This window comes from Podarcis liolepis (genome assembly GCF_965112155.1).
Source record: "Podarcis liolepis genome assembly, chromosome: 3".
Classification (NCBI taxonomy): domain Eukaryota; kingdom Metazoa; phylum Chordata; class Lepidosauria; order Squamata; family Lacertidae; genus Podarcis; species Podarcis liolepis.
The window spans coordinates 39872178-39891548 of record NC_139557.1 but is presented as its reverse complement, the minus strand read 5'-3'; the positions used below and the strand labels follow the sequence as shown (position 1 = coordinate 39891548).

The 19371-nt window shown below is 40.5% G+C and overlaps 2 protein-coding genes across 3 annotated transcripts in view; one reads left to right on the top strand and one right to left on the bottom strand.

The window, feature by feature from the left end:
* Nucleotides 1-19371, bottom strand: part of KCNQ5 (potassium voltage-gated channel subfamily Q member 5) — a 247978-nt gene that overhangs the window by 113917 nt on the left and 114690 nt on the right. The gene's annotated exons all lie outside the window — the stretch shown is intronic.
* Nucleotides 1-19371, top strand: part of LOC310704212 (uncharacterized protein) — a 162190-nt gene that overhangs the window by 131521 nt on the left and 11298 nt on the right. Inside the window, exons 8-10 of the transcript XR_014524632.1 lie at nt 11178-11308; nt 12112-12197; nt 14021-14110. The gene's annotated coding sequence lies outside the window, so the exon portion shown is untranslated. The remainder of the gene's footprint in view (nt 1-11177; nt 11309-12111; nt 12198-14020; nt 14111-19371) is intronic.

Below are 19371 nucleotides of genomic sequence, written 5' to 3'. Positions count from 1 at the left end.
TTTGTGCCACTGGAATGCATGCAAGTTGGTTCCATCTCCGCCTGCTTTCGGCGCCGAAAACAGCATGCATGTCAGCAGTTGTGCGCATGCTGGTTGTGTGTGAGTGGGGAGGTGCCTGTATAGTCAAAATGCAATGACGCAATGGTGCAATGACGGATGGGATTACCAAAGTCTTTTCCCCAGACACCCTCCCCCTCTCTTTCTTTTTTCTTCTTTTTTTTGCCGATTGCACAAAGCTGAATGTGCACAAGTTAAAAGTGCATAAATTTTAGGCTTACTGTACTTTTAAATCTTATCTTCCTATATCTCCTCAAAGTGCTCCAAAGATTCATTCCCTTCTATTTCAGTTCTGTCAACTAAAAGATGCTTAAAACAATTAGCAAAATAATTCAAAGTTTATTCACAACCAGCTGTACCGCTAGTAAGTGTGGCTTGTTCACAAAACCTTACTTTAATCTGAAGATTCACTTTAATTTAAAAGCATCCATATCACACAAAATCTGAATCACATTGCTTATTTCTCTCTGTCTAGAAAGTTGTATGCCATAGCACTAAAGTGAACTCCAAACATAGGCAGAGAAAATTGCCCAGCTAACTTAATGACTAACATGAAGGCTGGGCTTAAAAAAAATGCTGTATAGTATATGCTATAAAAATTCAGGTTAGTTGTATGTACAAGTGATTATTTTGTGCTAAAACAGAATTGTAAATGCAAATGTTCTAGCAAAGCGTATTATTTTATGTGTCGTTTTTCTTGGGCTACTACTGTATCTTTAGTTATTCACTTAATATTGTTGAGAAAATGAGGAATAAATCTGAATCATACCACTTTACATATTAAATGAACTCTTTTGGAGAAGTGCCCATGATTAATCTGAATGCTTAGAATAGTAGTGTAAGACCTAAATAAAAAAAATAGTTGGGCCACTTACTGTTCTGCCATCTTTTATTCTCTGACAACCACAAAGGGCAATTGCCTCCAAGTCCTTGTGGGAAATCTTCAGGTCTGCCTAATTAAGTCTAATGCCACAATTACCAATGATCACAACCTTTGTGCTCAAGCATTCATCACAGCTAAACTGCATTGTCACAAATGGCTCTCCCCAGGTTCTCTGTATTAAGTTTGCATTCAGGAGCATACACAACTGCTTATCAAAGCATGTTGGAAATGAGAGAAATAAAAGATGAAGTCCCATAAGTAATGAGCGTGTGTTGTTTCGCTGGATCAGAATGAAGTTTCAACTAGACTAGCTTTATGTTTCCAACAATGCAGAGAGGATTGGTCAAACATAATAGCTAAGAATGTTTTGGATAAGCTGCAACAGCCTGGCTTTATCCCAATCTGCCACTGCTGGAGACTGAACACTGCCATCTTTGAACATTTCTCTTAAGATTAAATGACTCCCTTTAAAAAAATAAGCTACAGTACATGGTGACTTTGCACTATTGGACAACATTTCTGATCACACAAGGCAGGGCACTCAATTTTTCCTTATCCCCCCTCCCACCTATTACGGTTCCCCACGCCCCTGAAAAGTTGCTCCTGAGGGTTAGGGGGCTCCAGGATAGAATGAGCAATGGCACAGATGGCTGCAGCAGGCAGGAGCAAAAGTTTAGTGTCCCGCCTTATGAGAGCAGAAGCACTTTCCTCTAGTGCAGTTGGCTCCCAAACCCTGCTTGCCATGAAGCACTTGAAAATTTCTCAAGGTCTTTGCAAACCAGTTAATATTTTTTCTGTTTGTTGTAGCAAGTGTTGTGGGCTGTGCTAGATACAGTGTGATTTTTAACCGCATTTTTACAGACATACTGCAGGTCACAGGGTGAGAAAGCCTGAGCTAGGTCGTTGCCACCACTGGATACATGCCAATGAGCATCATCTTTAAAGGTCATTATGCTAGTTGACTATAATAATAACCTGCACTGATGAAGCATGTGGTGTGGGAAGAACTTTTCTCTCTCTCTTGGATCAACTGACACTCCAGACTCTAGCCACCTTGGATTAACCTAGCACCTCAGACTATTTCTACAACATAATGTAAAAACATCCAAGAATATAATTTCATTCACGTCTCAAATTTAATTTAGAAGATGCAAGAGAAAAGCATATCAAATAAGATAATAATGTGCATAGTCAGTAAAATTTTGACTTAACACAACTCCTTAAACTCCTTCAAGGGTGAACTTCACAACTGGTTTTGTGATTATATGGAAAATTTCTCTGTTGTTCATATTCTTGATCATATTACTTGTCCTTTTCTGTATCTTCCAACTCTATAGCATCCTTTTTCCTTTTTTTTTTATAAAAAGGAGTTTGTTGGAACTTCACACAATACTCCAAATGTGAACATATTACAGATTTATATCATGGGTTGAATCCCAAGGTGCATTCTGTGTATGGAAGTCTTCTTTTATTCACAGTAGATTTCATGTTAAGGTGCTGTGTGAGAAAAGTAAAAAAGTAAAAAGATTTTATTGAGCTTGTGTAAGAGCTTGTGTTTGTAGAACAATGCTAATGGATCCCCCCCCCATTTGTGTTGTTCTTTTGGATCCAATTACTGGATTTATCTGGTCTAGCTGACATGCAGGGCGAAAGATGGGTAACCTGGTTGTCACATAATTGCAATATTCAGCTCAATGATCATGAACCAGCTAGAAAGGGCTAGAAAGGCAGATTAAACTCCATGATCAAAGGCAGAGTATTATTATACACATCAGTCCACTAAAGGCATACAAGTCTAGCCTGAATCTCTTGACGTTTTCTGTAAAATTATTTCAGTGGTTACAGTTAGAAAAGGTCTCCCACATTTTGTGTATGTAAGTGAACAAATGGTTAAAAACAACTGAGAGTCTTGTCACATCTTAAAAGCTAAGTAATTTATTATCGGATAAGTTTTTGTGGACTACAGTCCACTTCATCAGATGCAGGAAAGCTAATGCCATAATAAAGCTGTTAGCCTTTAAAGTGCCACAATACTCTGTTATTTTTGGTACAGCAGACTAAGACAGCTACACTACTGAAATATGTTTAAAAAGCCATTGTTTGCTTAAAGGATACCTTCATATTGAACCGTCTTTTAAAATCAGGATCCCTATTATTCTTAGTCTTTGCAAAATGTCAAAAGCTAATACCTTACTTCAGTTTTGTACCATTCTGTGACATTTCACTCTCGTTGGATAAACTATAGTGTCAAAATGTAACAAGGTTGTGTCAAAATAAATCTTGCATGTCAAGCAACAATCAGAAAACAGGGTATAAGGAAGCTGATAAAAATACTCAGATGCAACTTCTACTGGTAGAATTTATTCAAATAATAACAGTGAAAAAGAATTATAGGGCAGTATATCTGGAGTTATCAAATAATTAATCATTCACACATACAGACTCATACTTTGATTGCAAAAATAAAGAAATAAAATATAATCACTTGATCCAGAATCTAAATAACTTCCACCCTGGGTTTTTTAAATAAATGAAACTGCTTATTTCCATGTATGCATTAGATCAATTGATGAAAAGCCCTTGGGGAAAATTTCAGTGTCCAAATGGACATCTGAGCTGATTACCATACTCAAATTACTTTCACTGTTTTCTAGATGTGTATTTTACACCCAGTCTGGAATTCCCACCAGCGGTGATAACACCAGGAAAAGTGGCGGATTATCGTGTACACATCATTAAGAGAGCTGCTAATGAGCTGTTGTATCCTGGCATTTGGATAATTCATGCAACAGTTTTGATACTAGTGAAAATTAACAGCTTTGTGCTGCTTGAAGTTGCTAATTGGTGTAATACTGTACAGTAGAGTCACATGGCTGATTCAGATGCACCACTTGCTAAATCACAGCATAGCAATTATGTGAATGAGCCTAGCCTTGCTCCCCTTGCCAGCTAGTGCACTTCCACCTTGTCCAGTGTAGCCACAAGATGTTCAGAAGCATTTGCTTCCATTTTGAACCATGACTGATGTAGCTGGCTTAGTTTCACTAACCATAGTTAAGGTCATCCCGTTTGTCTGAGGTTTGGACGATACAACAAACTGCATTTATTAGACTGGGAAGTAAAACATTTCAACTCCTCCTCCTTGTGGCTGCTCCAGGTGAGCAGTGCACTAGCCTAGAGAGATTCTAGGCTTGTTTTTGTAATGGAGATTCAGCTATTGTGAAATACCAGACATAAATACCTGCAAAACTTATCATGGCAATCTCTGTGTTGGTATGATGGACCTGTTCAGACTCATTCTACATTGGATTTACCTTACTTTTAATTACAAACTTTGCGGAAGCTCAAGGCCCCCACGATTCCCCTCTTAATAATCTATAATTCAGAAAATGTCTGTGGGGGCAGGATGTGGGAGGACAGAATGACATGAGCCCCATTCAAACACACATGCAAGGAGAAGCAGGGACACATTGCCGAGCTCCACCTATCATGGCATTTCATTTCTATCAAGTTTGAGGGCGAAGGCCAAGGCAGGCTCCCCCATTGTGCAGGGTCTTAAATCACACACAGAGCCTCCATGGGTGGAGGAGGCTTCCCCTCTCAAAACCATGCTTATCTTAAGGAAAGCATGTATAGGATTGCTAAGGCTATATTCTCCTCCCATTACCCAATCTTTTCTTTACACAATGGTTATGAGTTAAACAAGAAAAATTTGGAAAGAGGAATGATAACAATATATAGTTTAGTATTCTCTTTATCACCAGTCTCTGCCTTAACTACAGAATGTGCTGTGCACAAGTGTGTGTTATGTCTGTGGAACATGAATTTACCAAGGGATCAAAAAAACAGTTATCTAAATTCTGAAATGTTGTGGGCAACATAAATGCTCAGACGTCAGTGCTGACAGCCGGCTAATGCCTTATTTTAATTACATACCCTGCAGAAGCTCAGGTGCCTCACGCTTCTTTCTGATTCCCACAATTAATGTTTGAAGAGCGACTCATGGATCTCACCAATCAGAAGGTCACCTGGAGTCTCACTTCAAATATTACTTTAATTGCAGGCAATTAAATTGTGAGGAGTGCAAATTGAGTTGTGAGGCACTCAAAGCTTCTGAAAGTCATGCTGTTAAAGTAATGTATGAATTGGCTTGCATAGCTCACTCGTGCTGCCATTTGCTGCTGTGTATTCTTTCATTTTTGGTCAACCGACGCCTTCTGATGCTGTCCATTATCTGCTGAGCCGAGCCCATATTGGTTTTCTTGGCACACGACTGCAGCTTTTTAGAAAAGTTGCCACTGAGTGCAGAAAGCCAATCCAGCTTCAGATTAGGGGTTTATTTATTTATTTTAAACATTTCTCTATAGTGCCTTTCTGATCAAGTATTCAAGGCAGCTATTGAAATAAATTAAATGAATTTTACATAAGACACTTCTTTGGGGGAAAAATAGCCCTTTTCAGGCACTCAGGAGACTAACATGGTTAGAATTATGTAAGGGGAGAAGAAGGACATGCTAGCTAATGCCATCCCTGCCATCGTGGTAGCCACTGAATACACTCATGAGTAAACCCTACTGGAAATATTGGTCATTACTTCTGAGCTAAACAGGAATATAAGAAATTATATGGGGGTATGATAAGGACAGTAAGAGGCCAAACAGAAAAAAGAGGAAGCAAAATAAACGATGGGGCTATGAGTGTTGCAAAGGTGCAGGAGAGGTCATAAAGCAGAAGATACAAATGGAAAGCAGATTATCTGTGCTCTGGAAACACAGAGTGGTAAACGTCTATCTGAGCAAACTGAAGGATACATTGGGCGTAACTCAAGGAGATGGTGGAGATTTGTGATCAGAACTCTCATCTCTCCATTTTCTCAAATAGCAGCAACTGAGACTCTGTCTGTGTGTTTTAAGCTTTCCCTCTAGGCCGTCTTCCAAATGAAAATCGCCCCCTCTAAAGCTGCTATTTGTCCTGTGTAGGTTGTGTGTGTGTGTGTGTGTGTGTGTGTGTGTGTGTTAAGTATACATATAAAGTTTCCCCTAATGGTGCATACAACCATTCTGGTATGCGTGAGAAAGTGAGGGAGAGAAAGATTATTAAAAAAAACCCACCACTGAGGAAAGAACCCCCCCCTCCAGAGCACAACAGTCCCAATCTGCCCCCCTCCAACAGCTATTTACCAAAATTTAATGATATCGCAGATGTAATCACAGCTCTTTGTTTACTTGTGTAATTAGGCCTGTATATAATTTTACTTACACCGAGTGATAATGAACTAAGTCACACTCGGAGCTAATCTGTTGAAATAAACGGTTACTTAATTCCATTGATTTCAGCGGCTCTACTATGAGCGTGACTAGCACTGAATATCACCCATTGTATTTGATAATGCATTTATAGAACACGAGTTACATTACTGCTCATGACCTGCGGTGTTTTCAAATAACACCTAAACTGTGGAACAAACTTCCAGCTCTCGAGGTTTTGAAGTGGTATTTTGTAAATAAGTGTATTATACAGTCAAATCATTGCCGTTTTTATTTGGTTTGTATATTAGATATATCTTATACAAAACGTTCTACCTCAGAGCACCAGGAGTGGCTTTCCTGGTAGACTGGAGCCACAGCAATAGCCTCCTGGCAGCAGCGATGCTGCCACTTAAGAGGAGGGAGAAGGGTGAGGCAGCAGTGAAGCTGGGGCCATGCAGGTACACTGGTTTGAGGGCTGGAGTGGCTTTGCTAGTGTCCCTGTGCAGCCATTACCTTGCTTTTCCAGCTCCCAGTAAGGGGCAGTGATGCTTACTGCTGCTACGGCTGCAGCTCAACTCCAATGGACAAGCTGCTCCTACTGCGCAGGACTACAGCTGATAAAAACAAATGTCCTAAGTCAGGTAGGAAAATGCATTGCACCTGATTTCCCACTGTGCAAACCACAGGGTCACATGCTCTTCCTCTTTTGCGCTTCTACTTTCAGTTTTAAATAAACCACAGCTCCATGTAATATCTGAGCTTGGGAGACGCTGATTTGTTTTAAATTACGATTTGAAAATCAGACAAGATCTAAAACCCTGGTATATCCTGATCTGTTGTAGCTATTTTGGGACACTAAGATTGCTGTCATAATGATAGCTCCCAGTTCCCCCCCCCCTTCTGTGAATACTGCATCAGTTGTGTGTGTGTGTGTGTGTAATCCTTCAAAGAACTATAGTGTAGGTGTCATGGTAGTATCGTCTTTTGCAGAAAAACAAAACAAATCAAATATGTTTTCTGGAAAAATAGGACGTATTGTTTCTGAAGCATTTATGAAAAGAACAACCTTTTACAATCTGTTTTGGCAAACAGCTGAGCTTTCCTTTCAAGCCCTCTTATAAGTGAGCAAAGAATAAATGTTGCTGAATGTCACTCTTGTCATCTGTTAAAAACCATCAAGAGGGAACTTACTTACATTGCTTAATGAGTTTAGTGTAGTAAACAGCTATTAGACTGGGACTGAGTTTGGATGCTGCATTGAACTATGGTTTAGTGCTATGTGAAGAAGCCTTGGATTTAGTATGTTCCCCCCTCTTTCCTCCAGTGCAGCCATCAGGAGGACTTTGGAAGCGTTTCCTTCCATTTTCAATGAATGCAGCTTGTCAATAACATTTGAATTGGGAGGAGCTGCTACTAGGTTTAATTATGCTTTGCCCAAACAAACTTCATAATGTAGTTTACAATCCTTGCTTGTTCAGATTAACTATTGTTCATGGTTTGCACATAAAGTCAAACCAAGTGAAAATGGAAACAAACACTTCCAAAGTTTTCCTCATAGCTGGTGCTGTACGGTGGCAGTAAGATTTAAGATTCAAGCCCCACATTCATACAATAATATCAGGATTTTAAAGCATCATTATTACAATCCCATATTCTCCTCATAAATGCCACATGTGTGGGGTAGCGGTCAAAAGTGTATCGTAGGGGGCCCCCGCTAGGGGCGCATTGGAAGATGGCCGACAATACCATCTCTCCGTCTCACACAAGGAAATTAAGAGGCTGATATGGGAGTATGCAGCCTCCCTTGTTATCCCAAGGGAATGGGGAACACTGCCTTGCCTGCGGTTGCCATAAATCACCCCCTGATCTGAAAGAAGGGGGTGAGGGCACTAGGCACACAGCCCTCGCGTGGGACGGCTCTCCCAGACGCTGTCTCTGATTGCGTGGCCTGGTTGCAGGAGCTCAAAATAAACAATTAGAAAGAAGCAAATGCATATACTTCGAGCGAAGGTCGGGAGTTAAGACTGCTAAATGAAGTGACCTCAGTGAAGTGGAGCGACGGGCTGGATTCAACAATAAATCAAGAAGAAGATACATCAAAAGGGTCGGTATATTGGAACAGGACTGAAAGGGGGGAGGGAAAAACCTTTCTTTTTTATCATATGTGAGTACCTAACAATCCTCCCCCCAAGAAGAACCGTTGCAATTACTGATTACAAGCAGGATGATTAAGAACTGTGTGAAAATAAATTACTAATCAAAGATACGGTCTGTGAGAATATCTGGAAAGGAATGAAAGGCCTTTGTGACGCAGTTATAAAAAGAGACTTGTCGGGGCAGGCCTGGCTACAGGTTTTATGATCGAGGGGGAAGAGACCAGGGCTCGTTATTATATCGGACTGTGAGTTTGATCTGGCAGAACCCCCTAAGAAGATTGATGAGAGACTGACAGGCCTGCGAGAATTAACGGACAGACTTTAAGAATGTTCTGTATGGAAGTGCGAAAATGGCACCTGTCTGTCTGATATGGCTCTTGGAAGAATGCAAAATCCACACAGGATATAACAACGTTTGTTTTCAACCCACTTGCGGAGACTACCAGAGGTCACAAAGAAAGAAAGGAATATATGACAACAATAAGAAGATGAGGAAAATAATAAAGAGAAGATTCAACAGAACTGTGAATATTATTTGGACAGAACTGTGAACATCAAAGCAGCAGCAAGAGAGATGCTTGGATCCCCTTCTGAGCTCGAAGCATGGGTACCCCCAACAAAAATTTAAAAATTTGGCTGTGTAATTTGGAATTAATGTGATTTGATTGATTGGTTAATAAAAATTATATTTAAAAAAACCAAAACAAATGTGTACCATAGAACTTAAATTTCACTATGGAACCTAAATTACTGGCACCAAACTTTGTGTGATACTCCCCCCAACCCCCCCCATTTTCCCCCACACCACTACTCATGGTCATATCTCAAAGGGATCCTTTTAGATGGCCTATCCATGTTCCAGAAATGGATGCTAAATCAATTTCCAACCTCCAACATATAAACAGCCACTGAGACCGTGTCACCTATGAATGGGCATATTTAACACTATCCTCAAAGTGACTGTGTGGTATACTTCCACTTTCCAGCTGTTATTTCCCTATTAAGTTTATATAGTTGGCAGGGAAATGAGTAGATGTAAAATATCAGAGCGTGTAGGATTGCTGTTTCTTAATTCTCATTGAAATCAGACTAAGCCAGATGCTATAGTACAAAACTGCAACATAATAATGGCTGTCAAAATATTTTTAAAATATATCTGTATTAGACTGATCTTTTACCCAAAGGGGCTTCATAGATATCACTCATAAAACTTGTAGCAGTTATGCTGTGCAACAATATCTTTCCATTTTTATTTTAGGAAGTTCAGAAGATATGCAATCCTTTAAACTGGTTGAATTGTGCTACCTTGATTTATTTATGAGCTAATTCACATATTGGTGAATCAAACAGTTTCCTGGATATGGAAGTAAAGTGGAATTGGGCAGTGTAGGTGTACGTTGATTATGCAGCGTCCCCAGTTCCTGGAATTATTCCATCCATTTTTGAGGAATATCACTTGAATATACATGCATCCAGTGTGACTCAGAGAAGACAGCACGTTCTGTGTGACATTTGTCTGCTTGCTCCTCTACTTCAGATAAAGAATTCACCAGTAAGCAAGCCATCTTTTAGAATAGGTTTACAGTCTCCTTTATAGCAACATATACTCTCACATGAATGAAAAACTGCAGATATTTAGCACAGTTTCTCCTTTGGGACTCTTTTCTTCTCTTCGGTTTGTTCATTTTGTATATGACTTATAATAACTTCATCACTTTCACCGTCTCCCTCTCCCCAGGGAGATATCACTTCACTGGTATTAACCTTCCCACAGTGTCTTTTATACATAATCTGTATACAGAAAGGATGAACAACTCAGTGTATTTTTCAAAGTTCCTTCTTAAGGCAGTATTATTGAACCATAAACTAATTTGTCTGCATTACAGAAGAACATAGGGTGATAGAGATTTCAAATGACGTTTTTCAGATGTTTCCCCACTCTATTGTTCTTATCCAAAAAATGCTATAAAGAAAGAATTTGATCGAAATTCCAAGTCTGAATGATACCAAAATAGCTCATTGATGCAGACCAATGAAAACACTGTTTGGATTGGGTTGTCATGTATTTCTCAGGCATAACTGGCTCACTATGTAAACTGGATATCCCTGCAGTTTCTTGAAGTTATGCAAAGATTTATGGGGAGATTTAAGTCCCCACCTATATAAGTAGCTGCTTTACATTAAGAGGAAGAGTTGTCACATATAGCAATTTAAAGCAGCGTCCAGAGTTTGCTTCCATACATACTAGCCATCAGAACAAATGACCGAGGAAATTCGCTAATAAGGATTTGAAGCCCTTCAAACATCTGCATCAGGTGTATCCAATCTGGTGTCCCCTCCAGATACTGTTGGACTCATCCCTGATCATCAGCCATGTTGACAGGGGCTGATGGGAAAGCATCGCATTTGTCAATCCCGCTGAAGATATTGTTGGACACTATCTCTCATCGGTCACAGACAGTTTGGCTGATACCAGGTATGATGGGAGCTGTAGTCTAACTTTCTCACCATTGTCTGGGACTGGGGAGGAAGCACTCTGTACCATGAACCAAACCCTACAACTTGAGTGACTAAAAGAAGCAGGAAGAAGTGTATTAGGCAGGATACAAGTCCAGCTGATTCAGGAAGGGCATGGGCAGTGAGCATTGATATTAGTTCAGGTGGACTTTTAAAAACCGCGAGCAGTTCTTAAGAATGAGGAATGCAATCCATGTCATTCAGTTAAAGCTACATAAGGGTTGAATTATGAAATCATTAATATTAATAATGGGAAAGAATACCTAGTGGAAATGATAATAACATGTTACTGTTATTTTTCATATACATGTCCAGTGTAACTGAAAAAGAATCTGCTACCGCTATAGAATCAGCTGGTCCCCTGGCCTCATCAAAAGCATTTGTTCTCACTAATGATAATTGCTCACATTAGATGTAGCATGGAATTTCTACATCTGCTGTAAAAAGTAATGCATTTCGTATTGGTTAAAACACAGGCAATTTAAAGGATGGTTTAAATTAAAGTCAACATATCTTTATGTTTTTCTAGCATACACATTTGTATGAATGATGCTAGATAATATAATAAATTTAGTTGATCTCTAAGGTGCTACTAGAAGGATTTGTTTTTGTTTTTGTTTCGGCTAGATAATATGACGTCCTTGCAAATGAGGGGTGGGTGGGACTTGGGATACTGAGGTTATAATGATATACTGTTTTTTGGAATAGTAATAACATCCCCCTTATGTAGATTCACAGCATTACTGCCAAAGACCTTTTTTAACTGTACTTCCAGTAAGTCCAAAACAAATAACCACTTTTGTTCACCCACCCTTCCTTTTCCTAACTTATTTGAAAGAATCGCTCTAATCAAGCAGGAGTGTCTACTATTTGTTAGTTCCAGAAGAAACATGCCGTCTATGTAATTCTATAGGGTCAGCACTGTGCTAATATTACAGACAAGACATCCATAGAATACCTATTCATAGCTGTCAACTTTTCCCTTTTATTGCGAGGAATCCTATTCGGAATAAGGGAATTTCCCTTAAAAATGGGGAAACGTTGACAACTATGTACCTATTCTTGTGAAGCAGATGAACCCATCAAATGTACGGCCACCACATGAAAGGCAGCCAAGGTTCAGCATTATGTCCAAACTGGGCCACTGAATAGTGGCATGGAAAAGTCAATCAGGCGGGGCCCTGATTGACTGCAACTGCAGAAGCTGAGGCTGCTGAAGAGGCCAGAGACCATCTTGATTGTTTTTTAGTGCCATCCCAGGTCACCAAACTTGAGCTTCCGCAGCCGTTGTCCACCTTGAAACACCACTGGCAGGACTGGCAGCTACAGCAGCAGGTCTGTCCTGTTCTTAAGATACTATTTTATTCTCTTGCTAATTATGCTGTTTTAAATGTGAATTTTGCCTTCTTTTAGTAATGTTTACTTTTGAAATGTTTAAGATAATATTTTAATTGCCTATTAATTATGTTGCTTTGAACGTGTACTATATATTTGACTTTCAGGATTCTGGGTATCTTTATTCTAGATTGTTTTATTTGATGTTTCAATGTGCTTATAAACTGCTATGACATTTTTTTCTTAAAAACATAAAGTGGTATAGAAATTAAATAATAATAATATCAATAGATAAATAAATAAATGCAAAACCATGTTGGTTTTCAATAGAGAGAGAAGGATGGGAGAAAGGGAGGGAGCATGCATTCTCAAGGCTGGTTCCTAAATGGCAAGGCATGGTCTGTACTGGGTCTATGTTGGGTGGGTGTCAAACTACTATTACCCCGCTTCTTAAGCCTAACAAGCAAAAGAAGATCACCACAGGCTGACTGCAAAATTCTCCATAGCTGAGGAGGATGGTTTCATGGCAACTCAAGAGGGGCTTGATTCCTTTTCGAATTAAGTTTGGTCTTTTTAAAACCCAACAACAACATGATTTCTCTGGATTTCTCCTCCTAGGCACTCTGAGGAACAAATGCATTTTCCCCAGCACACTGGGAAACCCTTATGTCCCTATGGGACTGCAACATAGGTGGTCAATACCTCCAGTGGTACTGAAGAGCAAATGGCCAGATAATTTATTCCATCAGTTTCTAGCCTATCAGGAGAAAAGGACGAAACACCAGCCACTTCTAATTTAGTTTTTTTAAAAAGCACTAGTAGCTAAATTTAGAATTCCCTAATTACAAGTGCCCCCCCCGCCACTCCAATGGTGTTTTAAAAGGCTAGTAATCTCAGGAGGTCTAATAACTATGCTAGAAACAGGGGTTTTTAAATCAATAAGCTGCCTGCAGCAATAAGACAAGGACTAAACTGAATAGGATACTCTGGTTTCCCTTTTTAAGTCTTTCATTTAGGTGCAATAAGTGGAGAGTCAACACACTTTAAGAGTTAAACAAGATACGCCAAAAGCTTTCTCCAATGTTTTAAGCATTATAAATTGAAGAAATTCCCTCCCCCCCCCTTTATATACCCCTCCTAACTTTCTGTACCAGCAAGAGGGCTGGTTCCTAAGCGACCACTAGCTGTTGAATGAAAAGGTCACATTCTATTGCACATTCCACCCTCAGCAGCCAGAAAGCCTGCAATCAAACGTTATGATTCATAATCTGCTCAGAGAGATAATTAATTAGGGTGCACATACCACAAAAAAATCAGGGAAATGGGTGTTAAGTGAGCAACAGCATTCTAAATTCCATCTTACGGATAATAGCAATCTTGTAAATTGGAAGACATGTAAAAAGCCAGTCCTTCTATGGGCCAATTAGCCATGCACAGAGCTCCATGGAGTTCAACAGAGCCTTGCCCCTCTTCCCCCACTCCATCACCACCGTTAGTGTGCATGCAGGCATTGTGCCAGGCCATTATGGGAAATGGGTGGCCTGTGGTTGCCTCCCATATTCCACTTCAGCATTTCTTCTGTGCACGATGAATGCAGCTGGTTAGATTGCATATTGTTGTCACTTCCTGTAATATCATTCTGATGGTAGGTTCAGGTGGCAGAAGTCACACAGTAGCCACTCTAAAGTCTGCCACATAGCACATGTTGCTGCTGTGGAGTCCACCTCGAGTCTGAGTCCACTCTGAAGCTCCTACTTTAATTACACATATCTATTTCTTCTAATGCTTATGTGCTCTCTGGTTTGCCACACTGTCTAGAACAGACTTCCTCAACCTGGTGCCCTTCAGGTGTTTTAGACTACACTTCCCACCCGTCCCCATCAACACATGTGGTGGGCACAAGGTTGTAGAAGGTCAATCTAGAATGCCAGCTGTTCTAAAATGGGTACGCAATGGTTTGGTTGTTTGAACTATTTTCTTCCCCTTTCTGAAGCAGAGGAAGAGCAGACTTTTCTAACAGCTAGTATACCAATGGATTAATTAATATTATGCATTTTTTATTATAAATACAATGACAATAATAAACACAGCTTTCATTCTGCAGGACAAGAAATATATTTTAATCTACCACTGTGCATATCCTTTACCTTAATTTGAACCTGGCTTAACTGTGTGAAGCTATGTGGTATGCTAATTCGTGATTTCAGAGGTACTTTGGTTCCTACAGATTTTTTTCAAATTATTTAATAGTTTGATAAGAGAATTCTCCATTGATTTAGAAAGATGGGCATTACTCAGGTTTTGTATTGGGGGTAAAGTTAATACACCTAAGATGAAAATCTTGCCATCGATAATATATGTGCTGCATGGTATTTCTTTATATACTCCCCAAGCATATTTTGCAAACATCAATGTGCTGTCTTCTTTGGGGGGCAATTATCCACTTCAACAATCCCTTAAAAGAATGCAGTTACCTATACAGTGGTGCCCCGCAAGATGAATGCCTCGCAAGACGAAAAACTCGCTAGACGAAAGGGTTTTTCGGTTTTGTGTTGCTTCGCTAGACGAATTTCCCTATGGGCTTGCTTCGCAAGACGAAAACGTCTTGCGCAGTTGCGACGGACCGTGCTTCACAAGACGAAAAACACCGCAAGACGAAAAGGCTCGCGGAACGATTTATTTTCGTCTTGCGAGGCACCACTGTACTGGAATAAAGATTTCATTTTTCAGACATTCGTCTACAACACATATCTTTTAGCACATGCAAATGATTGGCAAGTCTCTTTCCCTATGAATATGTCCACGGGGCAGTTTTAGAAATGGCTTACTTAACACCCCTTTTTGGAGGGAAGGTGTTGTGGCCTAGGTATGTAAAATGGAAATACCCTGCACCACCTTCCACTGCCATCAACAGAGAGGTGGTATGTATTGTCTCCTCAGTTACAATTTGACCCATATGCTAGGAGCCAGGACTGGTTTTACCCAAAGCATGTGGATGGACACAGTTGGGTCAGATCAGCTCCCTCCAGCTCACCTACTCAGGTCTCAGTAATACATACATATATTATGTATGGGGGTTTTTTTGAAAAGAGTTTTTGCTGTTTTTAGCCATGCTTTATTGATAATTATCATATGTATACTTGTTTTTAAAAAACAGTTTTGCTGATTTTTATTTGTGTTTAATTGATAGTTTTATCATGCATACCACTTGGGAGAATTTTCTAATTAAGCAGTCTATACATTTTTCTAAATGAAAACAAATGTAAGCAAGAATTGCCAGAGCCTGCAGCTGATGGATGAAACAGGACCACTTCCTTGGGGTAGGCAGGGAGGAGAAGAGCTTTAAAACCTTGACCTGACTACAGCCCTTTAAAACCTCCATTTGGCTCCAGATCTTTCATGGAGTATATTTTATGTTCCTGAAATGTCTGTATTTAGCTATTATTCTTTCCAACTCCCTGGGAGCTGTCTGTGGTACCACTCCCCTGCCTGAGTTCTTTCTCAAGCCCTCTCCTCCCTGCACTAGGAGCAAGATAGGCACCTAGAAGCTCTAATGAACTGGCTTGGAGGCCTAAACTAGATGTGAATAGAGATGGAAGCAGCGAGGGGGTGGGGGAAAGGAGGGAGTTAAAACCTTTCCTCAATGCTGAAGCCCTAATCCAGCTGCTGCTAGGAAAACAGGGTGCCTTAATGTCTCCCCCTTCACAGTGGATCTGGTTGAAGCAACAGCAGCAGCAACAAAAGAAAATTAAGGAAACAGTGATGCACATCTAGTTTGGCAATGGATCAGAAACCCAGTATTGGGCAGTTTCTGAACTCTGCCATACTTCTTCCACTTTGTTGTCACCTAGCTGTTCAGCACCCACTGATGCACATCTGCCCTGGTTAAAAGATCAACCTGAACAACCACTAATGTTAGCTTTGATACAAGACCAGCCATTGGCATACATATGAGAGTCTCAATAAGAAAGAAAAGGTGTTGCATGAGAAGAAAGGATAGGGGAGATCAAGACACTCACATTTCCAATTGTCTGTTTCTTTTGATACTGGTTTTTGGCTCACAGCAATTCCTGACTGTTATTTTTGGAAATCTCTACTGGTATAGAGAGAAACAACACAATATGCATCCTTCCTAACAGAGTGGCACTTCACAGTTTCACGTGAAGGCAGCAATCATGATCACACTCTGCACGGCAGAACATGTTATATTCTCCTGAAATTCTGTTTGTTTCTGTATGCAATTACACCTCATTGCATGCTATGTTGTTGTGTAACTAGCAGCTGCAGTGTTGGGATTCCCTAGGCATGGAGATGAATGTTGGTTCTCTCTCAACAAACTGGGAAAGATAATTATATGACTCAACCTGGAGGCCACTAGTTCACTGCAAGTTTGTGAATTTTACGCTTGGCAGCTTGGGATAGCACCAAGTACACTCCATGAAATACCTCTGCCAAAAATCAGAAAACTGAAAAGCTTCTTAATCAAATTGTTAGTCTGGCTCCATGCACCTAAGTGGGAAAGCTGCCATTCATTTGAAATAAAAGGTGGCATCCAAAAGGGCATGTACACACATTATTATTTTTCTAGAGTTACCTCTGCAGTCTTTCTCTCTCTCTCTCTCTCACCCCCCCAAACTGCTCTTTGAACTGAGATCAAAAAGTAGTTCAGTGATTAAGTGCAAGAACTTTTCAAAGAAAAGTCAGTACAAACACACCAATTCCCTTCTTTGAAAGACTCTCACACCTAATTGGTGGAGTTCAAAGTGCACCTTGGATACTCTGGGAGGGCATCTTCTGCACAGATAGTTCCCACAACACAGCAGTTGTAGGCATTGATCATGCATTCATCGCTCCAGATTGAAAAAAATAAAGCCTATACTTTTGCACCTACAAACGATTTTTGAAAATGCAAGACTACAGCATATAAAACCAGAGTACCTAACACATGTGCAAAAACATAGCTTTGAGCCATAAGAACAAACCTCATCATAAAAGCAATGGTTTCGTGCAGTCTACTTTAGTTTCCTAAAGGTTATGAGCCATTTGGTGTCTCCTCTGGAGTTCAATCTGTCTCCCTCTAAGGTTATTGTACACAGGACATATCCATAAGTATCGTTCGGATCTTCTGCCGAGAACTAGGCGCTAATGAATGTTTTGCCCACTTGGCCATTAGTACAGCTGTTCCTATTTGCATAAAACATACACTAGAGGATGCTCTCCTATGGCTGGACAGCTGCACATTAGCTGCTGTTCAAATCCAAATCTATATTTTATTTTTTACAGGCAGAAACCATACTATTAGGGGTGGTTGAGTTCCCCCTGGCTCACTTGGCAAATTGATTTGGTTTTTCTGAGCTTCCTCAGAAAATTATTTTTTAATATCTCAGATCTTTCTGTGGTTTCCCCATGAAATCTCAGGGAAACAAAGTGTAGGGTTCACCTTCAGCTTTCCATGTTAGCCATCTTCAGTAAACTTACCTTTGCAAATAGAGTGGTGGTGGGAGGGGACTTATAGGACTCATCCTTAATGTCTAGATGCTCCTGAGTGTCAATTTCCAATGCCTGGGTGTGGCACCTGAAGCTCTCCAGATGTTGATGAATTGCAACTCCCATCAGCCATGGCAAGCATGGCCAATGTCCAGGGGTGATGGGAGCTGTAGTTCAGCAACATCTGAAAGGCCACCTGTCCCCCACATGTTCCCTGTGCCATTCAGCTGAATGTATTGAACTAAGTGCCATAGGAAATGACAAGTCCCACAGACTCTGGCTGGAAATCTCTAGGACAATCCTTTAGAATGAAGGGCACAATGCTTTATCTGTCTACAACAAGCGCTTTCCATCACTAGCTCCCTCCCCAAATATAGGCAACCCTATACTTTAAAAAATGGGCTGCTATCAAAACCATATTATTTGCTTACAGGTGAGAGAGCAGGTAGTTTAGGTCTATTCTCCTTATTTTCATCCTTCCTCTTCCTCTTCTCTCCTAACTCTACAGCAGCAGCCTTGAAATTGGATGTGGCAAAAGTAGGGAGCAGGAATCACAGCTGCAAAATCATTCACCACTTAAGAGTCACCTCACTTGTCTCTTGCCATATGTGTAGTGCTCCACACGCAGATCTGGCAGGCTCAATTGGAAGGCTGGAAAGGGAGCGTCATACAAGTGCCTTAATGGTACTCCTCCTCAGTGTCTCAATGCTCAAGTTTCAGCACAGGCAGAGTGTACACACTCCAGCTCAAGACCACCTTCATCTTACATTTATCTCATAGCCAAAGTAAACGGAATGCAGAAATTGCATGCATACATTTCATTACGTCTTCTTTTTTTCAAAAGCAGCTGCAGAGTTGGTGATTCAGATCAGGGGCATAATACAGTGGTACCTCTGGTTATGTACTTTATTCATTCCGGAGGTCCGTTCTTAACCTGAAACTGTTCTTAACCTGAAGCACCACTTTAGCTAATGGGGCCTCCTGCTGCTGTCGTGCCACCAGAGCACGATTTCTGTTCTCATCCTGAAGCAAAGTTCTTAACCCAAGGTAATATTTCTGGGTTAGTGGAGTCTGTAACCTGAAGCGTATGTAACCCGAAGTACCACTGTACTGGGGAAGAAGTCTGACCCCCCCCCACACCCCATGACATGGTCATGATCCAAATTCATACTGCCCCCCTGAAGTTGATGTTATTTGTGGAGGGAACTATAAATATCCAAATTACCCTCTTCCTTTTAGCAAAAGAAAAATCGACACCAGGAGATGTATGAATGCATCTTCTGTAGCACATACTGTATCATTTAACCCAGTTCTTCTCATTCACAGTGCTGCAGCATTCCAGCTCCACTGAGACTTAATACCAGAGAGTGATGGAAGAGGAGAGCTGGTAATATTATGGCCATTTTCTGAGTGTCCAACTTCACTTAACCACTAGACCACAAGATTTCAGACTATCATAGGTTTCCATTCTCTATACAGTCAAACCTCGCTTGTTGAACGTAATCCATTCCGGAAGCCTATTCGGCTTCCAAAATGATCGACAACCAAGGAGCGGCTTCTGATTGGTTGCAGGATTTTCCTGCACTCAAGCGGAAGCCACATTGGACGTTCGACTTCCGAAAAACGTTAAAAAACTGGAGCATTTACTTCCGGGTTTTTGGCATTCGGGAGCCAAAACGTTCCAAAA